Source organism: Ciconia boyciana, chromosome 7 (genome assembly GCF_034638445.1).
Source record: "Ciconia boyciana chromosome 7, ASM3463844v1, whole genome shotgun sequence".
In the NCBI taxonomy this organism is placed as follows: domain Eukaryota; kingdom Metazoa; phylum Chordata; class Aves; order Ciconiiformes; family Ciconiidae; genus Ciconia; species Ciconia boyciana.
The window spans coordinates 33,820,757-33,846,945 of NC_132940.1; the positions used below are offsets into that span (position 1 = coordinate 33,820,757).

The following is a 26,189-nucleotide window of genomic DNA, read 5'->3' on the forward strand; positions in this document are numbered from 1 at the left end:
TGTGTGTTTGTGTGTGTGTGCATGTATGGACATATGTATCTGCTGTGTTCATAAACCTGTATTATACATCTCATTTCTCCTCTTACTGCAAATTTGAACCAGATGTGTGAGGCTGTAGAGAATAGGTCTAGGCTATTTTTCTCTAAACTGTGTTCTTGCTGGTCATTTGGAAGGCAAAAATTTTCCAAATAGCAGAACCGCAGACTTCAAAAACAAGTAACGACATATAGCCAAGATCTCACTTTTCCATCCCTGAGCCTGAAAATAATGAAAGAAGAGTGGGGGTGGAACCCAAAAAGGGAAATTATTTCTTCTTTAGACCTCTGCCCTAACATAATGCCTGCCCCCAGCACCTATCAAAGTCCACTACAGATCCCTAATTCATAAGGCTGTTTAGAAGATTATTGACAATTGTTATCTTTGTCTTCAGGTGTGGGAGCGGATTCACAAACCTTAAGTGACTTAAATTCACATAGGCAGTCTGTAGTACAAGTGGAAATTGGCCTGGGCCTCCTTGGAAAGAAACTCTTTAACTGCAAAATCCTATTTAATATGTTGGACTGAAATGCGAGCGTGTGCAATATGCATGACTACCCCTAAATAAATTAGAGCTCAGATCTATGTGCCCCAAATTCAAGGGCTGTCCAGACTATAGCAGCAGGACTGTCTTTGAGTTAAACAACTCTTCAATGTTTATGAGAAAAGAGCTGCGTTATGAAGAAGTGGGCAGAATTGCTTTGGTGAGTCACATGCTGACTTGGAACAAGAACACAGCTGGCATACACCTATTTTTCACCATTTCTTGAGGTCACTGCTTAAGTTCAAATAATGGAAAACCCAGATGAGTTAAAACAAAACCTCTTTGAATTATATTTGAAGCATATAGCTCACGGATAGTCTTGCAAAATTTAACCAGTCTCTGAAAAGTATGGCACAATCATCTGTTGAACTTCTCCACTTTAGAGAAAGTAGCCCACACTTGATGATACAGTCATATGGGGATTGCATGCTTTGACCAGCTACAAAACAAGGTAAGTCTGTGCTATGCGAAATCCTTTAAAATGAGGTGTAAAAAGAGGGAAGGAGTAGTCATTCATTTGCTATAACTGATGCTTAAGACAGGGACGACTAAACCTGTATCCTGATTTTTTTTTTTCCCAGGATTTTTTCCCCCCTCCTTTTCTTTGCCTGCTTCTGTCCTTATCCTTGACTGTCTATTTAAAAACATACTTTTGTTCATCACTTTTTGAATGGCCACAACAACAAATAAACACAACAGGCCAAGACATCCTCATACTTATTTACCTCTGGCGTGCTTTTCAGTGCAAGCATAAACCTTCAACAACTTCAGCAAAAGTGCTCTCGGTTGGGCCATTCACTCACAGGATTGTACTAATTGCAGAAAAAAATCTGTATTTGCAGAACTAATAATTGCAGAAAAAAAATCTATATTTTATTGCATCTGTTTCGTATAGCTACAATTACAAATGTGACTAAACTGATTTGTACCCTCCTTTAAAGAGATCTTTGTGGATGCTGGGAAGCCAGAGTAAGATACTTCGTTCTACTATTGTCTGATGTGGAAAACTCCGCAAGAGGGCACCAGACAGTTATCTTAAATATCATCCAGGCAGCTATTATGAAAAAGCTGTTACTTGCACCTAATTAGAGATCAATAACTGTATTAACCAACTACAAGTTAGGCCTTCAATATAGAAACATTCAGTGGCAAGTTCAGTGTTTCCATCTACACTCAGCGTGAAGTTTGCTGCTTCTGTTTAGGATCCCAAGGAGAGCTTGTATGCAGGTATTGCTTCTACTTACAGACACTGCCCCATTTCTAATCTTACTGCCATGCTGTCTTGTACCTAAATATTTACCTAAAATATTGCCTAGAGCTCTAGGATGAGAACAGTGTTTGGTAAATTTATTTTCCAGGGCACTGTGCAATTTTTTCATCACAAATTAAAAGTTCATCAGTTGAAGAGACAGCTTTATTATGGGTTAGTCTCAGTCTGTAGAGCTATTCCTCCACATGCAACCAACTTCCATGCTTCAAAGGCCTTTGACCTTGTCTTTACAATGCATATGTAGTTATTTAAAAAAAAAAAACAACAACAACTATTTCAAAACATTGTGTACAGAATTTCCCCTAACACATTCAATAGGTGTTAATCACACTTGTTTCCTTACTGCAGAGGATAGGACGTTACAAAAATGTTTGCTGAATCACAAATTAAAAAGTTGTAAAAATGGTTTTATCATGTCCCTACTTCTGTGCAAACTACCTCTGCTAGGCACTGGAGCTGAAGCATTCTGCATTCCTTTTTGCCGTGAGACTACTTAGATCCTTCTGAAAGTGTATGCAAAATCTCCTCAACTGTTTTGAGGAAACAAAAAGGTAAAAAACTAACTAAAAATTATCTCTTTCCTTTCAATCCACTTGTTATAATGCAAAAGGTAAATAAAGTAGTAAAAAAGGAAAAACAGATGCAGCTTGACACCTAGCCTGGATTCTGTCCTCTTTACTGCCCTTTTTGCAGAGAAAGGTAACCACAGGAATAGCTTCTGTTTCACTAAAGCATTTCAAAAAGTGATCCTTTGCAAATCTAACAGAAATGTTAAGTCTTTAAAGCAGATTTTCAATGATTCATTTGTAATTATTTTGAAACAACTGCTTAATTGAACAAGTCCCTGCATAGCACAGGAGAGACAATAAGGAAAAATGAAATTACGGCTTTTGGTTAAATTCTGAAAAGTTACCAGCAGCACAAAACACAAACTTGCTTGGAAATCCAAGTCCCAAGAACAGGTTCTTGACACACTGGCTGGATATATCACTAGTGATTTGCCCTAAATATCTTGGGGGAACTTCTTTGTTAGAACACCAACAAACTCTTAATGCTTTATCTGTGTGCTTTCTCTTTGCTGCCAACGCACACTGTGGATTTCAGACGTAGTAATTTGACACACTGGAAAATAAGGTGGGCCTGCATCATTCTGTCAAAGAGTGGGAGTAGAGAAATTCTTAGTCCTGTATCCCCACTACAATTCTCTTTCTTGTGGGGGGCTTTTTCTGCTGTTCTGTCCACCACTCACTCAGAAACTCTCACACTGCTGCTGCTTTCTGAGTTCCTGCTTCCTCCTTGTTACCATTCATGTAGCACAAGTAGTTTTGGGTGATAACACACACTTCTCTCATTCACCTTTGGAATTTTTTCTTCCGGACTTTGCTTTTCATTCTCACCTTTGCAAGCAATAACTGCACTAGCACAAACTAGCCTTGGCCCCTAGCCATGACACTAGTGGGAAGTGTGTTATGGGATGGCAGAGGACTTTGTCCCTCAAGAAGAGAAGAAAGGATTAAGAATCTTTATTGCACATGGTGACAAGATAGCAGAAGGTCAGTGACAGTTTGCCAGCCACACACATACTTTAATCTCCTTCAAAAGGGAACAAAAATGCTCAGTGGGAAAGCGAAGAATACTCCCAGGCTAGGAGTATTAAGTCTTAGAGCAGCTACTATAGAGAGTGGAGTTTCTTTTCATGTTTTTGTTTCTAGACATATTCTTAATTAGAAGACTCATTTGACTTAGCATTCAAGAGGAGCAACATTTTATTGCTTTCCTAGTTGCTTATAATGAGTGACTGCTCTTTTGTCTTTATCTCCTGGCCCTGGATTTCTGGGAATTGAAGGGTATCCTTTAACAATTTATCTTTTATAGCCTGAATTTTTAATATCCATTAGCTACATGGAACAGGTCATAACACACAACATCCCACAAGTAGAAGGAAACCACATGTGTTTAGTGTGTTACTCTCATCCCTTAAGTAAGCTGGACAAGAAGAATATTCTGTTATCAGAGATTAAATAGCTAGTGAATTCAAGCCAAAAGTTTCATTGTACTCTGAGAGTACAGCTTAGAGGACAAGAAAGTAGGACCAGATACCTAGCTTCATGTGCAACAATCTACACTAGAATGTAAACTAGCAACAGTAAAGTCACACCTGTGTTAGGGTACCTGAATGGCTGTGAACACTGTCAGAAAGTTGCTACTTTGGGCACATCAACAGCTTCTGCCTATCCTGTTATGATTTTCTTTGGCAGCACATGCAAGAAGAAACAATTATTACTTTTGGTTTTGTTGTGGCTAAACAATAAGTTTTAGATAAATGGAATTAGTTATCTTCTTTTACCCTTTTAAAGGGACAAAGGAAATGCCTAAAATAAAGTTCCCACCAAATGAAAATATTTTTAATAAGCTAATTTCTTGATTAAATAATTAAAATTTTTGTCTCCCTGCATTTCTACACCTGTTAATATACTGTCTTAAATATCAAATTCAGAATTAATACCAGCCATTAAGTGCATGCTACCCCACTCCAGAAGTCCAATTTAAGCATGTCTTTACAAATGATACCTCTAATTATCCAGCTTTGTTGTTTCAGTCAAATGTCTTAATATGCCTTAAAGATATTTCACAAACTAAGGAGACATAAAATGTCTACTCAAAGTATGAATATTCCGAAAACACTGTGTATTTTTGAGCACAAATCCTAAGGCTATAGATTTTGTAAATACATTTTTTTCATTCTAAATGAGTTTGGGGTTTTGCCTTCTGAAATATTTAAGAATCTGAATTTCACGTACTAACTTTTTCATTTGTATAGCCATTTCTGTAATTCTGGAGTTTGCTGGTTTGAACTGTCTTTCATTTTTTAAATTGGCAAAATCCTTTGATCACTGCCTGAAACTTCATTTTATGAAGTAGATAATATTATTTTGCAGCTACCTCTGAAGTTCTTGGCTAGTTTTGACCTCTGTTTTTACTTTGCAGATATGATTACTTTCAGAACCGTGCAGTTTAATGGTGTTATGAAAACTCTGTCTGGAAAATACTAAATATTGCTGAATTACCACCAGTTACTAATACCACTGTGCTACTGTTGTTCACCAGTCATGGTTGTATGATTGTTTGGCTTGTATCTACACTGGAATGTTTCATGACCATACAACTACTAAAGCTATTAGACTATATTGCCAGTTAAGAGTTGAGATAATTTTTTTCCTACACTCTCTCTCATCTTTGCCTTCTTATAAGCAATCTGCATTAGAGAACTTGGCCTGATATTGTTTCCATCAAAGCTGGTGAAGTATTTTATGCCCCTGCTTGCTCAAAATCTGTTCCCATTCTGCATACTGCTTAAGAAGTGCATTGCAGTCATGATTTTATTAAGGCTATACAGGTCAGATACATCAACATTTTTAGGATACATTGGAGGGCAAAACTAGTCTTTGACCCTACCTAAACAAGATCTACTATGTTACTATCTGTTCCCATCTCTGCTACTCCTAGCTCATTCAGGTCTTACAAAACTGCTATTTTTAGCAATATCTTTCCCTCTTGGGTCAGCATTGGTTGTCCAAATGCTGGCTACATACTGGTTTTCAGCAACTTTTTTGAAAGCAAGAACTTAATAACGGTGGGGCCTGAATACTGAAGATCCTGTAGTGTCTCATGCAAAACTTCTTTTCCAAAGGAATAAAGCTGATAGAATCCCTAATCTGTGCATTTTGATCCTTGAGTAACATGGATTCTGATACAATTCCCATTTATTCACGTTACCTCTGTGAGTAGTTAACATGCCATGGCTTTCCCCTTGTCACTTATTTTTGTCTACAAGTCTCAAAGCCACAGTCTTTTCAAAGTTCTGAAAATATATTACCAGGGTATTATGTTACCTATCACTCCAGGAAATTAATACAGATTATAGCAGAGCTGACTGTTTCTGACACTCATTGAATTATTTTCATCACATACACAAACAAGCATCTCGAATGCGTGACCCACTACTGAAACAGATGATAAGCCTGTCTCCAGATGTTTATTACTGCTGAGCATAAGCTACTACACCGACAGCAAGTATATCCAGAGTAACTCCTTACACTTCACGATGCCCATTTGAATGTTGCATAAAGTGACATAACTCCTGCCTTGCCATGAAAGATATCCTCTATCACTGATTTCTTTTGGTCTAGTAAACCCATCTATAGCCAGGGAGCCCTACTTCAAACATGATGTCTTCATGAAAGTGAACTATTACTTGATGGAAGGGCTGAATTCCTGCCGTTACCATACCTTTGTGCACCTCTTATGATCCAACAAAGGGCTTTTCCTCTGGATTGCTACTGGATGTTTTCACTTGATTGTTATAGCTCTAGCAAGAGCAGGAGGTACATTGCAGTTACAGCCACACTATGGCAATGTCACATCCGTCCATCTACCTGTGCCAACAGTGTCTGTCAGTTCAAGATACCATTGTCAGGCAAACGTTTCTCACTAAGGTATCTTAGTTTAGTTTTAAAGCTGGAATAAGCATTAGCATCACATCCAAGTATACAGAGGGTTTTCTACTATTCTGAACTTCCTCTAGAATGTGACCTGCCACAATACAATCTGTGCTGAGCAATTGTCTTGGTTTCAGCTGCGATAGAGTTAGTTTTCTTCCTAGTAGCTGGTATAGTGCTGTGTTTTGGATTTTAGTATGAGAATAATAGTGGTAACACACTGATGTTGCTAAGTAATGATGTTGCTAAGTTGTTGCTAAGTAATGCTTACACTAGTCAAGGACTTTTCATCTTCCCATGCTCTGCCAGGCGCACAAGAAACTGGGAGGGGGCACAGCCAAGATAGTTGATCCAAACGGGCCAAAGGGCTATTCCGTACCATATGACATCATGATTAGTATATAAACTGGGGGGAGTTGGCCGGGGGTAACGATCGCTGCTCGGGGACTGGCTGGGCATTGGTCAGTGGGTGGTGAGCAGTTGTATCACTTGTTTTTTCTCCTGGGTTTTGTTTCTCTCTTGCTCTCTTGTTGTTTTCCTTCGCATTACAATTTATTATTAATATTATTATTTTCTTCCAATTATTAAAGTGTTCTTATCTCAACCCACGAGTTTTCTTACTTTTGCTCTTCCGATTCTCTCCCCCATCCCACTGGGGGGGAGGGTGAGCAAGCAGCTGTGTGGTACTTAATTGCTGACTGGGGCTAAACCACAACAGTCCTTTTTGGCCCCCTACATGGGGCACGGAGCGTTTGAGATAATAACAGATTAACCAGAGCATATTAAGGAATTTAGATCTGTTAATAGTTGCGAGCCACAATATTGATTCATCTGTTCTCGGTATTGGTTTACCTGATCTGCACCATGCTCATTTTTTGCTGTACGTGTTAAAGATTGGTGTTGGTTTTTGCAGTTTGATGTGCTCTGCAGTGATTAGTGATGTTTTGCCTGGGAGTTTTGTTATTAAAACAGTGACCTTGAGTTTACTTTGGTATCTAAGTTTCGTACTGAAACCATTACTGTACATCGGGTACCACCTCATGGGGACAATTAGCAATTATACTTCTTCCTCTGAGAGGTTTTTTATGGAGGAAATACAAAATGGCACCTTCGCTACATTATTCTACAATGTTTCCTCCTTCATTACAATAACTTTTCAGTATCTTGAACATCCTTGGGTAGTTAAGATACATCTATTGGTATTGGTTGGGAATATTGTTTCGGTTTTGTCTAAGATTAGTATGCAATTTAAGAATGTCATCCAGAGATCTGCCCCAAGGCTGGATAGTTATGAGTAGCAGGGCGTGTGGGACAGCATGGGCAAATGCCTAGCACGGTGGGCAAATGCCTAGCACGGTGGGCACCTGCAGTGTTTTGGAACTTCACCCCTGAACAAGTGCAGAATCCTGAAAAATTAGTAGAATATTTGGAAAAAGTCTGTTGTCACCCTGACAATTCTAAGGAGATACAAATCACTGCAATGTGCTGGGGCCCGGCCCATGCCTACCGAGCCCTGTTCAACACTCTTCAGAACCTTCAAGGATCTGGTGACAAAACGACAGGCACTGTGGCTACTCCAGCCCCCCCTGCAACAGGCACTGCGGTCACTCCAGCCCCCCTGCAAAAGGCACTGCGGTTCAACCAGGGAACCAACCTGTGTCAGTATCAGTCACCCCTATACACAAGAAGAAATCTTGGAAGCAAAAATCAGCTTGTTTAGAAAGGGAAGATGAAAGAGCAGGGCCATCACAAGGAGAGGAAGAGGCTGGGATAACAGGGCCAGTAGCCTGGAATTAGAGGGTAAGGAAGCCAAACAGCTGGGATCCCTTTCTAGGGAAGGGGGCATTGACAAAGCAATTGGAAAAGGGGCACCAGTCCTTGGCCTCTGGAGGCGACTCCTGTCAGCTATGAAGGAAAGATATCCCTTTAAGGAAGATGTTATATATTGCCCCAGGAAATGGACCATCATGGAGAAAAGTATCCAGTACCTGAGGGAATTAGCCATGCTGGAGGCGATTTATGGTGACTTGGACGATGAGCAGTTACCCAAAGATCCAGATGAAGTTCAGTGCACACAACCCATGTGGCAAAAGTTGGCATGGAACGCACCATCCTCGTGTGCCAACTCACTGGCAATACTGAACTGGAAAGACAGAGAGGGTCCAACAGTGGATGAAGCGGCTAGCCAGCTCCGGGAATACGAAGAAAGTATCTCTTCCTCCCTTGTCTCAGCTGTGGAGAAACTGTCCCGGAAGGTCCAGGAACTCAAAGAGGATAGGTCCGTCTTTCCACCTGTACAGATCAGTCTATTAGGAGTCAGCATTCCTCTGCTCAAGAGAGAGGATATAGAGGGTACACACCACGGGACACCCTATGGTTTTACCTGCGTGACCACGGAGGAGACATGAGGAAGTGGGATGGAAAACCTACCTTGACCCTAGAGGCGCGGGTACATGAGTTGCAATGAAAAACAATCACCAAAGGGGGTTCTTCCAGGAAAATTGCTGCTCTGGTTTCCAGTGGTTCCCCAGACAGGGTAAAAGGGCTGATCTTACTCCTGATTTTAATGAAGGAGCTCCTGACTCGTATGTGCAAGAAGTGGGTAATGAATACTATGACCAGGACTAGAGGGGCCGGCCCTGCCTCCAGCCAGGTGGAGGAAAGGGACAACCAAGTTTACTGGACTGTGTGGATTCGATGGCCTGGCACATCAGACCCACAGGACTATAAGGCTTTCGTAAACACCGGTGCACAGTGTACCCTAATGCCATCAAGCTATATAGGGGCAGAACCCATCTGTATTTCTGGAGTGACAGGGGGATCCCAACAGCTAACTGTATTGGAGGCCAAAGTGAGCCTAACTGGGAATGAGTGGCAAAAGCACCCCATTGTGACTGGCCCAGAGGCTCTGTGCATCCTTGGCACAGACTACCTCAGGAGAGGGTATTTCAAGGACCCAAAAGGGTACTGGTGGGCTGGTTGGTATAGCTGCCGGTTGGTATAGCTGCCTTGGAGGTGGAGGAAATTAAACAGCTGTCTACCTTGCCTGGTCTCTCAGAAGACCCTCCTGCTGTGGGGTTGCTGAGGGTCGAAGAACAACAGGTGCCAATTGCTACCACAACGGAGCACCGGAGGCAATACTGTACCAGCCGAGACTCCCTGATTCCCAACCATAAACTGATTCATCGACTGGAAAGCCAAGGATTGATCAGTAAGACTCGTTCACCTTTTAACAGTCCTATATGGCCAGTGCAAAAGTCTAATGGAGAGTGGAGACTATCGTGGCCTGAATGAAGTCACACCACCACTGAGTGCTGCTGTGCCGAACGTGCTGGAACTTCAATACGAACTGGAGTCAAAAGCAGCCAAATGGTAGGCTACAACTGATATCGTTAATGAGTTTTTCTCAATGCCTTTGGCAGCAGAGTGCAGGCCACAGTTTGCTTTCACTTGGAGGGGTGTTCAGTACACTTGGAATCAATTGCCCCAGCAGTGGAAACACATTTGCCCTGCCATTTGCCATGGACTGATCCAGATGGCACTGGAACAGGGTGAAGCTCCAGAACATCTGCATTTTATTGATGACATTATCGTGTGGGGCAATACAGAAGAAGAATTTTTTGAGAAAGGGAATAAAAAAGTCCAAATCCTCCTGAAAGCCGGTGTTGCCATAAAACAAAGTAAGGTCAAGGGTCCTGCACAGGACATCCAGTTTTTAGGAATAAAATGGCAAGATGGACGTCGTCAGATCCCAATGCATGTTATTAACAGAATAACAGCCATGTCTCCACCAACTAGCAGAAAGGAAACACAATCTTTCTTAGGCGTTGTGGGTTTTTGGAGAATGCATATTCCAACTTACAGTCTGATCGTAAGCCCTCTTTATCAAGTGACCCAGAAGAAGAATGATTTCAAATGGGGCCCTGAGCAATGACAAGCCTTTGAATAAGTTAAACGGGAGATAGTTCATGCAGTAGCCCTTGGGCCAGTCCGGGCAGGGCAAGATATTAAAAATGTGCTGTACACTGCAGCTGGGGAGAATGGCCCTACCTTTCTGCCTCTGGCAGAAAGCACCAGGGGAGACTCAAGGTCGACCCCTAGGGTTTTGGAGTCAGGGATACAGAGGATCCAAAGCCCGCTGCACTCCAACTGTAAAAGAGATATTGGCAGCATATGAAGGGGTACGAGCTGATTTGGATGTGGTTGGTACTGAAGCACAGCTCTTCCTGGCACCCCAACTACTGGTGCTGGGCTGGATGTTCAAAGGGAGGGTCCCCTCTACACGTCATGCAACTGATGCTACATGGAGTAAGTGGGTTGCACTGATCACACAACGGGCTCGAATAGGAAACCCCAATCGCCCAGGGATCTTGGAATTAATTATGGACTGGCCAGAAGGCCAAGATTTCGGAATATCACCAGAGGAGGAGGTGACGTGTGCTGAGGAGGCCCCACTGTACAATAAACTACCAGAAAATGAGAAGCAATGTGCCCTGTTCACTGGTGGGTCCTGTTGTATTGTGGGAAAACATCAGAGATGGAAAGCTGCTGTATGGAGTCCTATACAACAAGTTGTAGAAACTGCTGAAGGAGACGATGAATTGAGCCAATTTGCAGAAGTAAAGGCCATCCAGTTGGCTTTAGACATTGCTGAACAAGAAAAGTGGCCAGTGCTCTATCACTATACTGATTCATGGATGGTGGCAAATGCCCTGTGGGGGTGGTTACAGCAATGGAAGCAGAACAATTGGCAGCACAGAGGCAAACCCATCTGGTCTGCCGCATTGTGGCAAAATATTGCTGCCCGGGTAGAGAACCTGGTTGTAAAAGTACGTCACGTAGATGCTCAAATACCCAAGAGTCGGGCCACTGAAGAACATCAAAACAACCAGCAGGTGGATCAGGCTGCTAAGATGGAATTGGCTCAGGTAGATCTGGACTGGCAAAATAAGGGTGAATTATTTATAGCTCGGTGAGCCCATGATACCTCAGGCCATCAAGGAAGAGATGCAACATATAGATGGGCTCGTGATCAAGGGGTGGACTTGACCATGGACACTATTGCACAGGTTATCCATGAATGTGAAACATGCGTTGCAATTTAACAAGCCAAGCAGTTAAAGCCTCTGTGGTATGGAGGGCGATGGCTGAAATATAAATATGGGGAGGCCTGGCAGATGGATTATATCACACTCCCACAAACCCACCAAGGCAAGCACCATGTGCTTACAATGGTGGAAGCAACCACCGGATGGCTGGAAACGTATCCTGTACCCCATGCCACCACCCAGAACGCTGTCCTGGGCCTTGAAAACCAAGTCTTATGGTGACACGGAACCCCAGAAAGAATTGACTCAGACAATGGGACTCATTTTTGAAACAACCTCATAGACACCTGGGCCAAAGAGCACGGCATCGAGTGGGTATATCACATCCCCTATCATGCACCAGCCTCTGGGAAAATCGAATGATACAATGGACTGTTAAAGACTACACTGCGAGCAATGGGCGGTGGGACATTCAAACATTGGGATACACATTTAGCAAAGGCGACCTGGTTAGTCAACACTAGGGGATCTGTCAATCGAGCTGGCCCTGCCCAATCAAAACTTTTACGCACTGTCGAAGGAGATAAAGTCCCTGTAGTGCACATAAAAAACATGCTGGGGAAGACAGTCTGGGTTACTCCTGCCTCTGGCAAAGGCAAGCCCATTCGTGGGATTGCTTTTGCTCAAGGACCTGGGTGCGCTTGGTGGGTAATATGAAAGGATGGGGAGGTCCACTGTGTACCTCAAAGGGATTTGATTTTGTGTGAGAATAGCCAATGAACTAAATGGTATGATGTTAATTGCTATGTAATACTGTATGTCATCACTTTTATGGTTGCTATACACTATATCAACGGTATTTCAGTGAGAATCACCCAGATTAATGAAGAATGAACTTTGATGAAACCAAGCAAAGTGCAGCGGTGATGGAACCAGAACTGACTTCAGCATGCAACAATCCAACACCACACACCATCTCTCATGCCCTGAAGGACTGTTATGACACATGGAGCCCAAAGTCATGGAGTAAATGAACTCAATGGACATTTTAGAGGGATGGCCCATAGGCCAAGGGAATGATATCTGTGTCTATATATCAAAAGACAGGAAAAGTGGTGGTGATTAATTGGAATGCGTTAGAAAGGGTAGAACCTGGGCATGACGTAGATGGTATAGAATAAGGGGTACATAATGTCCTGGTTTCGGCTGGAATAGAGTTAATTTTCTTTCTAGTAGCTGGTATAGTGCTGTGTTTTGGATTTTAGTATGAGAATAATAGTGATAACACACTGATATTTTAGGTGTTGCTAAGTAATGCTTACACTAGTCAAGGACTTTTCATCTTCCCATGCTCTGCCAGGTGCACAAGAAACTGGGAGGGGGCACAGCCAGGATAGTTGATCCAAACGGGCCAAAGGGCTATTCCATACCATATGACGTCCTGATTAGTATATAAACTGGGGGGAGTTGGCCGGGGGGTAGCAATCACTGCTCGGGGACTGGCTGGGCATCAGTCAGTGGGTGGTGAGCAGTTGTATCACTTGTTTTTTTTTCCTGGGTTTTGTTTCTCTCTTGCTCTCTTGTTGTTTTCCTTCTCATTACATATTATTATTATTATTATTATTATTATTATTATTATTATTATTATTATTATTATTATATTCCAATTATTAAAGTGTTCTTATCTCAACCCACGAGTTTTCTTACTTTTGTTCTTCCGATTCTCTCCCCCATCCCACTGGGGGGGAGGGTGAGCAAGCGGCTGTGTGATACTTAATTGCTGACTGGGGCTAAACCACAACAGCAATCTTGTTTAATTTCCCTCCTTCCCATTTGTAATATTGAACATTTTTCAGTAAAGACAATGCAGCTTGCTTGCCTCTGCTTTGTTTTCAAAGAATCTAAATCTTAAATTGTAGCAAAACCATCAATTCTGAGCCAGCATTGGTTCAGAAGAACAAGCTGAGTACCCTTTCTTCCTGCCTCACTTGTATCTGATTTGATCCTAAGGAAGGCGGCTTTGTGTACACTTTGTAACCTGCACAAAGTGTAAATGCCTCAGAAATCTCTCTTGCTCTGTTTGACAGGGGCAGCCAGCATGGGAAAAAGGATTGAGTATTTTACCAATGTTTGGTCAGACAAGTCTCTCAGCCTACCTGGGACACCACCAATTACCTTACCTCATCTTACTACTTCACTGCCCATTTATTTTTCTCTTGCTATGACTTATTTATACACTCATCTTTGTTTACTGTAATGTACCACAGCAAAGTAACGCACAAAGATTGGAATTTCCTCCTACCTTCTCCCACCTTTTGTGTATTATTTACAGTTCCCTGCCTCCAGACTTTTAAAATGGGAGTACTTTATTTTCCTTTTTCTTCTCTCTATATGCTGGTTTCTAAAAGGCAGTGAATGGGTGACCTTCAATCACTTTAACAGGTAATAAATATTTTACCTGGAAGGAGGACATGGCAACAGCATGTCTCAGCTGACTGGAGTAATTTTCTTTACTATTATTTTGCTGCTGCGAGAAGCAGAAGAAATGTTTCCATTACACCAGGAACAGTGGAAACCACGAGCTGATGAAAGCTTTCTCAGCTATCATGCTGCATGTTTTTTTCTACCTACTGCAGAGGAAGCTGCAAAGAACAAAAACGCTCACAAAGGTTTGAAATACAATATTATCCATATCCCAGGCTTTCTTGTCTGCACTGTGAGTGCAGAATCACAGAATGATAGGATGGAGGTGACCTCAGGAGGTCCCCGTCCAACCTCCTGCTCAAAGCAGGTCAGCTCTGGGGTCAGACCGGGTTGCTCAGGGCTTGAGCCAGTTGGGTCCAAGAATGGAGGTGGCACAACCTCTCTGGGCAAACTGTGCCACTGCTTGAGTGTCCTCATGGGGAATAGGTTTTCCCTGCATTCAGTCCAAACCTTTCTTGTTTCAGTTTGTTGTCACCTCTCACCTTGCTCCTTTGCAACACTGAGAAAAGCCTAGTTCCATATTTTCAATAACCTCGTAGGAAGGGGTTGGATGGTGCAGGGTCCCTGAAGCCTTCCCTGCCCCAGGCTGACCAAGCCCCACTCCCATGGCCTCTCCTCTCAGGGCAAATGCTCCAGCCCCAACCATCCTGGGGGTCTCCCTGACCTCACTCCAGTTTTTCAATGCCTTTCCTGTACTAGGAGCCCAAAACTGGACACCTTATCTGGATGTGATCTAATGAGTGCTGAACAGAAGGGACTAATCTCCCCTTTGATCTCCTGGCCATGCCCCTGTTTGTGCCACCCAGGATGCTGACCCCAGGGCCTTCCCCACAGAGGCAGTAGCGTCCTGGCTCCTACGCTGAGCAGGGGACCTGGTACAGAGCAGAACTGTGCATCTGCACCACATTTTTCCCATGAAGAGGAAACCTTCTTCAAGTGATGTCTTGGCAGACTGGCAGCCTGCACTTGAAAAGTATTCGGTAGCCTTTTTTACATCCTTAAAAGTAGCAAGAACACTACCTTGCAGAGAAGATCTGTGGTGCTACTATTAAATGGTAACTACAGGAATTATAAAACAAAATGAAATAAATATTCTTATAAATATGGTGAGTTGGACACCACTGGCACAACTGAACTGTGCTGAATTTCTTTTTGTCTCCTTTTCAGCAAAAAGTTCTTAAAAATGTTTATAGTTTGTTAATTTACATGCCACCGTATAGTCTGGCATTTTACCAGATGCTTCCAACTCACCTTGCACTCCATCTGCCTTTGGAGATCTGCCTTCCTTCCAATTGTGTGCTTTTACTTTGCAAATCTTATTTTTGCAACATTCAATGACCTAATATTCATTTAGCTTTTTTCATCTCAAAAAATTTTACTAACAGTGGTACATTAACATAGAAACTACTTAACTCACTGCAGTACTGCAGACAATTAACAAGTGAAGCAATTTTCACCAAAGGACACTTTCTGGTACAGCAATAGCTTGACAGACGACGTCTTCCTTTCCTCGGCACTGATGAACAGCTGAAACATCAGGAAAATTTCAGTCATTAATTCTGACTAGTTTCATTCTAAAGAGAGGAACTGATCAGCATCTCTTTTTCTGTTCTGTACCAGCTTTGAACTTTAACATTTAAAGAGCTCAACACAACCCACTTAAGAAAAATAATTATTTAAAAAAAAACTAATCAGGAACAAAAAAAGGACTCTCTCTGAGATTTAGCTGAGACATTTGATCACACTTAGAAAACAGAGATGTTATTGCTGACTACCTTATCAAGCTCTTGTGAGGATTTAATTATATAGGCTGCTGTGGTGCAGGTCACAGGGAGTGTGGGGGAGTGAAAACTACTACATAAAAATAGTTACTTAGAATGACCAGGAATAACCTGACATAGGCTAGAACTTCTTAAAAATACATGAAGTTTTGCAAAGAGGGAAAAAGTCCAAACCAGGACTTTGTTAATATTCCAATTATGAGAATATTAACTGTAAAACTCTAGGAAAACTTAAAAAACTCCATATTGAATTGCTTTAAATACTCCATATTGAATAATCTTATAATCTTAAATGGTGTTGCTGCATCATTAAAGACTAAAGTATTAATTCAAATTTACGTCTCACAAGGTGATCTCTGTTCACTTTTTACTCGCACTAGATTTAATCACACTAAGTGTACTGCATTGCTTTTGCTATAAAACAGTTAATGACAAGACCAATAAAGGCACCACTGAAGACCCAAAGCTCATAAAAACTATCTTAATTTAACAAACATTAAAATGCAGACACCGGAAGACAAATGCTTATTTCACGTTGTGACCGCAAAGCAGACTTGAGAAGCTTAAAAACATCTAGTGTGCATTTTTGTAGCTTAAATACAAACACACCGAGTCTTCGTTCAGTTTCTGACCCTTGTTTGAGGAGCATGAAGATGGCAGCATGCCGTTACATTGGGCGTGGTGCCACGCTGCCCCAACCTCACGGTTCAGTCCTGCCTGGGGGGTCCAGCTTCGTCTCACGGCCTACAAATGACAGGCACGTTCCTCTCTTCAGAAAGGCGGCTGAGAGCAAGACCGGTCAAGAGCCGTGGAGTTTAGAGGGCACGTTCAGGGAGAAAAGCCCAGCAAAGGACAGCCGGAGGCCATGCGTTTGGCCCACTGGGTCCTGAGGCTGGTGGACCCGCTCTTGCCTAAAGACAATTTAATAACCTCACTCCATCGCTTCACCTGGTGATGAGATGCAAGCGGCTGCTCGGGGTCAGCCAGGACACCGCCGCCGCCATCCCGCCTGCCTTGCTCGTCACGGAGGTACCCGCACCGCCTCACGCCGACCCGCCAGCTCCCGGGCAGGCACCGGGGCTGGGGGGGGCTCAGCCCCGCGATCTCCGTTCCCTTCTCGGCGGCGCTGAGCGGAAAATACGGGGTCGCACCGATAGCCCACCGCGGCTTTACCTCAAGCAGAGCAGCCACTCGCCCCCCCCCCCGCCCCTGGCCCCCTCCTGTCAGGCGACACCGTCGGCGGCTGGCGCCTCTCCAGGCCCGCGGCGCCGGTTCGGTGCAAGGGGCCGCGGCTCGCTTGGGGGCTTAGCGCCGGTGTGGGCCGTTAATGGAGAGGGGCCACGGCGCGGGAGAGCCACGGCCTCATGCTGAGGTAAGGGAGGGCAGCGGTGGGGAGCTCCGTATCGCCCGGCGCTCGGGACCAGCGGCAGGGGAAGGGGAGTGGGATCGCGGCGCTCACAGGCGGCGGGGAGCCGGGGACCAAACGACCGCAGCTGAGGTGTGGGGATGATGGGGAAAGGAACAAGCGGCCCTCAGCCGCCGCCACCGCGCCCCGGCGGGGCGGGAACGGGGCAGGAGGAGGGCGCTGGGCGGCCCGGTCTCGGCAGCCCCATCCGCGCTCCCCCTGCCCAACCCCGGCCATGAATATGTAACTCCCCTCTATTTCCCGAGCTCCATTGCGGAGGCTGCTGCTCGCCATATTGTGCTGCTGGGGCTGCGGCTTCTCCGCCGGTGAGAGTGGGTGACGGGAGCAAGCGGTGCGGTGAGGCGAGGCGCGGCGGCCTGAGGCGAGAGGGCGGCGGTTGGTGGCCGCCGGGGCGGCTGCGGTCGCTACTGCCGGGTCTCTTCCCCTAGTGGAGCAGAGGAGGGTGCGGAGCCGCCGGCAGCGGCGGGGTGCCCCGGAGGGGTGTCTGGTGCCGGGAGCAGTGCCCGACCCCGGTGCGGGGGAGGCGAAGGAGAGGCTGTGCCTCCCTGAGGTGATTGTTATGGCGGGGGGCGCGTCCCGCAGTGAGCTTCCCTCCAGGCTTGGGGAGCTGTCCGCGGAGGAGCCATGATCGGGCTCCCCCGGCCCCGGTTGGGCAGTCGCCGCACAGGTGGGTGTGCTGCCTGCCCCGGTGTCAGGCGGATCCACTCGCCCTGAGCCCCCTGACAGACTACTCCTGCCGGGCCGGGGCTGCTCGCCCCCCGCTTGACCGGCCTCGCACGCTGAGGGGGCTGCTGGGGCCGGCGGTGGGGCCGTGGGACGTGTCCGGACCGCTTCTGCTTCCCCAAAGCCTGGCGCCTTCGGCGTTGCTACAGGGGCGCCGGCCGCGGGGAGCATCGCAAGCCCTGAGCCGTGCCCGGGTGGGCCGGCGTGTGGCCGCGAAGCCCGGGGGTGCGGGGATATATATATGTGTGCGTATATGTATGTGCACACGCACACTCTGGAAGCTGCAGGGAGAGGTACCATACACAGCTCCGTATCACAACCGCATACTGTAACACCAACCCAGAGAACGAGGTATTGCCAAATGCCTTACTTGGGAAGGGAGAGCTGATTAACAGAGTCACGAGCCGTTATCTTTGGTTTTATTAAATTGCCCCTGCTTAAAATACAGTGTTCAATATGATTTATTGCTCTGCATTCCCAGCCTTTTGTTTCTCCTAAAGCCTATGCGCATCACCATGCTGAACAGTATTTGCAAGACTGATAAACTGATACTGGGAACAATCTGACTGCTCTTGTGAAAATGTCATCGTTTCCAACAGGGCGTCAGGTGGAGAAAGACCCTGTGTCGGGAGCTGTAGGTGTGTCTCCTCCCTTCACACCCACTCTCACTGCTTCCGATGTTAATTTAGCACCTGTTTCTTGCCAACTTTTATACTCTTTGGCAGTTGGCTCTTCAAAGTTGTTTGCCTTCCTTGGACCCACCCCATGGCACAGTGTATATATGAAAAAAACACTCTGAGCATTAGTCTTCTTGGGATTTTTGTTAAGCTATTTGTTTTTCAGAGCCTCTTCTATGGAAAATAATTGGATGAAGTGCCTAATTCCATAGAAATCCAGAGGACAGCTAGTGGAGAAAGCTGATTTCCAGTATGATAAATCATAATCCAGTCCTGTTTGGAAGTGGTTATAACTCTGTGTAATAACTATGCATTGCATGCAGGCTTTTAAGGATTAAAGGAAATTGCTTGCATTTGAAAAAATGTGATTGGTGTGCAGGTGAAATTATTTTTGCTTGGGGAAAATTCTTTAATGAAATATGTCATTCATTCAGTGACAAAGACTCGATTTGTCATAGAAGTTCCCTGCAGAGGTACTCTCATTTGTATTAATCTATGTTTTCATTAAAAACTTATGTAATTGAGATAATTTGACATTTTTATACATCATGTCAAGCTCAGAGCTGGCATTCAACTCGTCAGCTAAGACAGAGGCGCTCACTTTGAAAGGAGTGGATATCGATAAGTAGTATAGTTTGCATTAAAAGATATACTTGTTTGAAGGATTAGCTTTGTCAGTTGTTTGGAGATGGGAGTTTCACTGGACAGATGTTAGTGTGAGCCGCACTGTCGGGTAGCAAGCTTTGTGGCTGGATCCGACTGTTACGGTGCTCTTCAGTAATGATACTTAAATAAGTTTAGAACATCTTTAGACCTCACTGACCCTGTGAATTGTTATTTACAGTGTTTAATAAATGCCTTATTATTTTCTGCATTCAGCTTCGTAATAAAGGTGGGACGCAGATTTTGCATTGGAGGAATTTAACTTCTTCAGTGGCTAAAATTTTGACCTTTGGCATCAAAGCTTTGAAACACCAGCCCTACTGCAGTTGCCAAGAAAAGCACTACCTGTCATGTTTTAAGAGTTTTAGTAATACGCAAGCACCAGTGTAATAAATTGCATGGGGCTTCCTTTATCAACAACACTTTGTGTTTTAAGAGTGATGCATTGTAATATGTTGTATATAAAGACTTGGTTGGGCATCTTGGGTGATTAGAGCAGAATTCCGGCATTTTCAGGGCTGTGTTATCATGAAATAGAAATGTGGTTGGAACCTATAGGAAAGCCATCAGTCTTATATATGAAAGAGATGTTGGCATATGTGAATTTCTTCAGCTTTCTTTAAACGTTTCTCTTTCCCTTGCTTAAAAAAAATAATGCAATGGGGGGAAAAAGGCAGGGGGAGAAGGGAGCTTCAAAAATGAGACATAAGTCTGCAACTGCTCAGTTGTATTTTTCTTAAAAGGAGCACTGAATCTACTGTTACTGAAGCATCAGTTCAGAGAACATGCATGAAAGAAGTATCAGAGTAAAGGCATTCCTTCCACTTTTTTTTCTTGCTTCAATACCCTTTACCTATTTTTACTGACCAGATCATCAGTCTAATAATGACGCAAACAGAGAAGAGATTAGAGAAGGGATATTGTTGAGCCTAAACTTTGTTCTGCTTGTTGGTGAAAATAACTGGCCTTTGAAGCTGACCTTAAATTCTTAATTTTCTGAGGAATGAGCAGCGTTTGGTATTATGGAGCTGTTTAGACTTGTTGCAGTGGAGAAATATGTTAGGAATTATGCCTGTCTGCCTTCTCCCCACTTCTGAATCGTGGAGCTCTCTTGTGAACAGCTGGGAGTTAGCAGTAGTATTCTGCTAACTAATTAAAAACCTAATCCATTCTTTACTCTTTACCACTCAGGGATAAAATTAAGCTATTTTGGATGATGACTGGGTTTAAACTGTGTAAGTATTGCTCCTGTAGTACTGTTTATGAAATGTGCAGTTTTATTTGAGAGAGAGTCCTTAAAACACAAGTTATTGTTAGCTGTCACCCAGCTTTAGATGAAAGCTGTCTGGCTGCCAAATTAACAATTCTGTTTCTGTAAGTTTATTGTAGGTATTAAGTCAATCATATGTAAGATTAGTTGAGTCTTTCTTTTTGTCTCTCAAGTGTTGTGGGGGAGTTTATTTTCTGTTTATTAATAACCAAGTCATCTTTTGTTCTCATTAAGAAAATTATATTGCTGTTGGTTATGGCTAGCTTCACTATGATAACTGATAAGTGGGTGAGAAATTTTTGTGGCTATCTAACATAGCTCTGGAAAAACTAAGGAAAACCCAAGCATATTTCTTGATCTAATAGTCTCAGAATTTCTCCCACAATACCGACCCATTAGAATATTACTGCTTACTGCTATTTATATTAATAAATGTGATGGACAGTAGGTATGCTGTATACTGAAGGGGAGGATAACAAAGTGCCTGACTTGATGTGATCCCAGTTGCCCGGGGAGAGCAGTGCACCTGATTTACAGTATATTTGGCATGAGATTCTACAATGTTTCTTAAAATTTGCTTAGAAGCATCTTGGATACTGTAGCACTGTAACAAAGCAGCCAAAGCAGTAGTCCAAGGAACTGATGAGCAGGCTTTCATTTTTTCTGCCAATGAAAAGAAAAATAACCAACCCACATTGGTTTCCCAATGGAAGTGGAAGCAGATCCGTGCTGGCTCCTAAAGCATTGTAGTTCAGGGTCTAGCACAGTAATCTCAATGTGCCTTCCGTTTTACACTGTCTTGGCAACTGGATGGTGAGTGAGCTGTTCTGCCATGGGCTCAGGAGGGGTATCTGAAGGCTGGAACAGCCACTGCAGTGCAGTGGCCAGAGCAGGAGGTACAGCCCTGAGGAGTACTGTAACAAATTAACTATGGAAGTAATATATCAGTTCTGTAGCTCCTGTTTATTAAGATCCTATTAAAATTATCTGCATGTTTGCAATTGAACAGAGTGCAGGTTTTGATGTTGACGGTGCCTGACACCACAACTGTCAGGAAGGAACCTGGAAGCCTTGGCTATGCATAGCTCTGGCAGGGGTTTTTTTTTTTAATCTGGGTGAGCACAGTGTTGTATTAAAACTGAAAAGTCCTGAAGGTGGAATTGAATCAGTGTGTTTCATTATAATCACCAAAAGTGGGTTGAGTGGTTGGGTAAAAAACAGCTGCAGGTTTTTTTGTTTGTTTGTTTTTCTGTTTTGTTTTGTTTTTCTTGGTGTAACTGTAGCTATAGAAGTGATTTCTACCAGCACAGTCATCAGTCAAGGACTGCGTTTCTCCACGTTCCCAGTGTAAAAACTGAAAGTAGAAGACTAGTTTTCTAGAGACCTAACCTTTGCTGGCAAACTAGTAACAACATTTGTGGAGATGGGAAAGATCATTTGAATTGTACTGCAAGTATGTTCATAGCATTTCTATTAAAATGTACAGCAAACTAAAAGGCTAAGAACAGGGGTATTGAAATCATCTAACTTAACGTTATTGATTGGAGTGGTTAGTTCTTGCTTTTGGCAGCTGTTATTTCAGGGAGACAGCAAGAAATTGGTTAGCCTCAAAAAACGTGCCAGCAGTGCTGTTAGGGTAAGAAAGTACTATGAAAACAAAAGCAGTGATTTGGAAGCATAATTCTGTGGCACGGGGTACACTCCGTAACAGCAGGGTACATGGTATTCTGATACAGTCACATCGATGTAAATGTGGTCTTTTACTGCAGACTGTGAGGTCCAGTGCACTGTAAACATGCTACTAGACAATGAATTTAAATAAAGAAAAAGTAAGTCTGATTAAAATATCCTAAGGCAATGTGTATCATTTCTGGCCTGTTTGTATATATTTAGTTGCTGTGACAGATTAAACTTTTCTGGAGTTTGAAGGTTTACTTTTGTTTGCTCCCAAAAGTTTCCAGTCCTTTATCCCGCCTACTCTGATCTGATAACAGCACTGAAATTAATTTTAGAAAAGCATTTTTGCTTTTCTCCTTCACAGTTGGTTGTTAATTCTGAAGTTGATTTAAGTTGATTTAAGTGGAAGCAGATCCGTGCTGGCTCCTAAAGCATTGCAGTTCAGGGTCTAGCACGGTAATTTCAGTGTGCCTTCAGTTTTACACTGTCTTGGCAACTGGATGGTGAGTGAGCTGTTCTGCCATGGGCTCAACAAGTGGAAGAGTTGATTTAACTCCAAGAGGTTAACAACTTCATTTTTAAAACTCACCTGGGTCGTCATACACGCAGTATACAGTAGCGTGCTTTATAATATGAGAAACTTTGCATAAAATTTAACAAATAACAGAGAAAATGGCAATTCTACTCACTCTTCCACAGAGTTCTGCTTAATATTGTTACTTCACAGGGCTAAATTATGGCTTGGTAATGGCTGTTTTTTATATGAATCGTTGGCAAAGGTCTTTGGCACATTTGAGATCAAGTGCTTGCCTGATCTATTGACCCACATCAAGAGTAAAAAGGTACTGTTCCTGTAACAGTTTTGTTTTCACTCCTGGCAGAAGGCATTAATGTTGTATCGTATTTTAGTACTCACTTTGGACAAGATATAAATGGTGTGTAAAGGATAAGTACCTTTTTTTTTTTTTAGCTTTAATGATTAAAATAATCTTACTACCTGTTGCATTAGAACAGTGGGCAATGTTTGTTGTTTGTTTTTTTTTTTGTTGTTGTTCCAAAAACTGAAAAGTTTTTTAATTAATCCCTCCAAGATAAAAAAGATCTAAGCTTTTTAGTTTAGGAATAGCCTGATACTGAAATGTGATGGGTTTGAGCATTCGTAGGTATGACAGCTAGAGGAAGATGGGTGAATTCTGGACTACCTGGAGGCGACTAACATGGTATAGAGAGAGTTCTCTGCAAATGTTGTGATAATTTTGTGTATTTCATTTTTTGTAGCTGAGGAGATATCCGGGAGGGTATGATACAGAACTGTAAGAAAGAAGTTGAACACTAAGGACTGAGGTTATCGACAGTAATGGAGTGATCCAGGAGGTAGTGTGAAAAGGCTGCTGATGCCCCTAGCAGGGAATATAGAACCCATTAGAATAAACTTGAATTTGAGTGTCAGCTACATAAGAGCAATATACGTGGACATTATTATGCTTTATTATACTGTACTGCTATAACTATACAGAGAAGCATTGACTTAAAATCACATAATTCTGTCACATCCACAAGTATGTGACTGTTCTTAAGACTGTGGTAAAACAGCCTTGAGAATGACCAAAAGTTTAATTTGATCCTTTTTTTTTTTTTTTTTTTTTTTTTTTAAACTCTTGACATCTAAAGCGGGAGGATTGTCTCTCCTTTTTGGTCACTTCTATTAGCATTAAATTAATTGAATTCTTCCATAGGTGTACAGGTGTATAGCAGATGGTTTGTATGAGGTCATAGCACAAATGTTTCTAAAGGCCAGGATGAGCAGCTTGATGGCCAGATTGGGAATGCTGCCATACTCAATGGATCAATTAATTTCAGGTCCAGTAAACTATGAATGGCAATTAACTGGAAGATCCCACATCTTAAGGCACCAGGCAAAAACACTTTCTTCCTTAGGAGAATAAATACAGTGAAGAAACTGTAAAAAACCATGTGCTTGCAAGCTAGTGTGTTTCAGAAATGCCAGTATTATTTTTTTTTTCCCCCCTGTCAGATGTCATCTGTCTGGTAGCCTACTGGACATTTCATAATCACAGCATTAGGTGTTGTTACTTGGTTTTCAAGGAAGTATTTTTTTTATGTTGAAGAGGAATGCCTATTAAGTTTATGGGGCAGGTTGTGGGAAAATGGGAGTTTGGGACTAGTTATCAGGAAAACTAAAAACTCAGAACTAGGGAGGGACAATCATGTTGGGAAGATGTCTGTAGTGTTACCGACTGTTGAAGCTGTTAAACGGCACCGGTGCCTTGGGTTTCTCTGCATTCCTCAGTTTTATTGGCTGCTTTGGGACATTTTTGAGTCTGTGGTCTTGAATTAATTACTTTTTTTTTTTTTTTCTTTTTTTTCTCCTGGCTGGTAGTGCTCTAGGGCAGAAATGAGGTTGTCTCTCTTTGCTAACTGCTCTTTATAGGCTTACAAACTTTGGATTTCTCAGATTGATCATCTGAAAATGAAGAGCTTTATAATACTTACTTTGGGAATAAACACAGCTTCCCTAATCTTTATGTACTTCCACTGTTGAGGTTCATAAAATAACTTCTTATGTAGTTGATTCTCTTCTAGGTGAAAAGCTTTGTTATTGAAAGTAATGAGATAAGAGGAAAAAGTGTGAATCTTTCTAGGGTGACCTTTACAATGGATTTCAATGAACTTCACATTTTGAGAAATCTAGACTTGATTTTAAGTAGCAAATGAGAGAATCTGACAAACTGTCTTAAAACTGATGGGCTTTCAAGCAGCCTGTAGAAATGCATACTTATAACTTCTCCTAATATGCATTCTGTGACACAATACTATAAAGAAAAGGAGAATATGTTACTTTTTCATACAGAACAGGCTGGATTTATATTTTAAATGTAGAACTTGGCACAACCTGGAGTGTGGGAAATATCTGTCACTCATGTATGTACAAATAATTTTATTGTATTAGTAACTTCTTCATTGTGCCAGTTGATCAGTTATCTAACATTCAGTGGGAGCTGGATGTACCCATCTGAAAGTAAAATGTGTGTTTCATTTTAATATTAGTTTTCTGTTTTATTATAGTTAAATTGTTTTCTCAGCCATAGTGGGGCTATACTGATATAATTGATCAAAACATTTGAATGTTAATTTCTTCATTTACTTCTGTAAATAAAGTAGGAAAATAGGAGGGCAAGAAACCAGATGCAAATATTGTTAAAATAGGATTGTCAGGATGGTTATCACATTATGTCTATTTCTCAGTGTGCATCATGCTATCCTTCAAGTGTAACTGAAATTGGAATGACTTGAAGTAGTGAAAGGGTAGACCTGCTTTAAGTTGTTTTATCACATTAAACATCGACTGTAATGTGCATCACAGTCAGATTGCTTGCATTAATATACATTATTATTTACGGTAATGTGTGGCCTCAGGATAGTCCCAGCTATTCTTTATTTTCATGCATTTTTATTCAGACTCAGTTTGTTTATTTTGTTTAGCTCAAAAACAGGTTTCCAGGTTTGCTCTTTAAGAATGAAATACAGAACCCCTTAAAAATGGATCTGGGAAGAAAGGAGAGAGGATACTTAACTATGTGAGTGCCTCATGGCTAATAGCTTTCCTAAGGTATGGGTTATAATGTCAGCCTTTGAGCAATCCTAACTGTAAATGTGGTCTTTGTACCATTATTCAGTTGTCTGGGGAAGAGTGTAAGGACAGCAGTCGAATCTGCAGTGAAAGTAGATGGGCGTTTTTCTCTGGGTTGACATGATCTTTGCTCTTGCAGTAGGTTTGGAGAGAGGTGGAAGAGTGGAGGCTTCCTGCAGTGCTCTGGAGGCTTTGGGTGATTGCAAGGGGATGTATGGGTAACAGTGCCTTTCCTTGTGGTATTTGTGAAGGAACTGGGGGAGGACCGTGCTGGCACTTGTGAGGAGTGTTTTTTGGGATGGAGGTGGTAGGTAGGGTTGTAATGATGCAGATGGTTTTAAACACAAACTACCAAAGCCCCGTTCAGGATCCAAGGATGGTGCCCTGACAAGAATCTGATTGCTTTCTTATTTCATAGAATCATAGAATCAATAGTTTG

General features: G+C 42.7%; 1 protein-coding gene across 4 annotated transcripts in view; it reads left to right on the forward strand.

Annotated features, from left to right (window-relative positions):
- The first annotated feature begins 17,014 nt into the window (after positions 1 to 17,014).
- RNF2 (ring finger protein 2) overlaps positions 17,015 to 26,189 on the forward strand; it is a 28,228-nt gene continuing 19,053 nt past the window's right edge. Inside the window, exon 1 of one of the 4 annotated variants that reach the window (XM_072867765.1) lies at positions 17,015 to 17,034. The gene's annotated coding sequence lies outside the window, so the exon portion shown is untranslated. The other 3 variants (XM_072867764.1, XM_072867767.1, XM_072867766.1) reach the window with 3 other exon arrangements.